This window comes from Arachis duranensis, chromosome 5 (assembly GCF_000817695.3).
Source record: "Arachis duranensis cultivar V14167 chromosome 5, aradu.V14167.gnm2.J7QH, whole genome shotgun sequence".
Lineage (NCBI taxonomy): Eukaryota > Viridiplantae > Streptophyta > Magnoliopsida > Fabales > Fabaceae > Arachis > Arachis duranensis.
The window spans coordinates 83,375,503-83,376,727 of record NC_029776.3 but is presented as its reverse complement, the minus strand read 5'-3'; positions in this window follow the sequence as shown (position 1 = coordinate 83,376,727).

The following is a 1,225-nucleotide window of genomic DNA, read 5'->3' as shown; positions in this document are numbered from 1 at the left end:
GGTATGAATGATTTTTCCTCTGACCACTGTCTTATGGTCAAAGATAGCAGCTCCAATGATTCTTTGCCTTTCTGTCTGCCATAGATTAGCATAGAATTCTTGAACCATATTCTTCCCCACTTTCGTTTCAGGATTGGCCAGAATTTCCCAATTCCTGTTCCGAATTTGCTCTTGGATTTCCGGATATTCATCTTCTTTCAGATCAAATCTGACTTCCGGGATCACTGATCTGTGACTCATTATCTTGTAGTAATGGTCTGAATGTTCTTTAGTTAAGAACTTCCCTTGGTTCCAAAGTGGCTTTGGAACGCTTTCTTTCTTTCCTCTTGGGGCGGTTTGTTTCCCTTTAGGAGCCATGATCAAGAGACACAATAGTTTTTGTGATCACGGGAAAAACACACCAAACTTAGAGCTTTGCTTGTCCTCAAGCAAAAGAAAGGAAAGAAGAGGGATAGGAGGAGAGCAATGTGGAATGGTGATGATGAGGAGGGCGCCAAACACAAGATATAGGGAGGGAGGGTGGGTAATTTTCGAAAAAATTAAGAAAGAGATAAGATAAAAGATATAATTTAAAAGATATGATCAGAAAAAGATATAATTTTAAAAAGATATGAATCATGATTTAAAAGATAATTTTGAAATTTAATTTTAAAAAGGATTTTTAAAAGGAGTTAAAGATGTGTTGGAAACAAATTTGAAAAGCTGATGGCTTGAATTGGAAAGCCATTTGGATTTTGGGTTAAGATAAATCTAAAAAAATTTGCAATCATTGGATTTTAGAAATTAGGATAAAAACTTTTGGAATTGAAAGTGATAATTTAAAATATGTTTATGCAAGAAATCATGAATTGAAACATAAAAATTTTGAAAAATTGCAAAGAAAAACGAAATTGTACCTCCTCCCACCATCCTGGCGTTAAACGCCCACATGATGCATGGTTTGGGCGTTTAACGCCCACATGTTGCTTCTCTTGGGCGTTCAACGCCCATGTGGTGCTTCTTCCTGGCGTTGAACGCCAGGAGGTCCTTCTTTACTGGGCGTTTTTCTAGACGCCCAGAATGCTAGCAGATTGGCGTTAAACGCCCAGAAGGTGCATCTTTCTGGCGTTTAACGCCCAGAAAACTGGCGTTAAACGCCCATTGGGTGCTTCTTTTGGGCGTTTAACGCCCAAAGTATTTCTGACTGGCTTTTTCATGCCAGTGAGCTTCCAAATTTCTCTGTAAC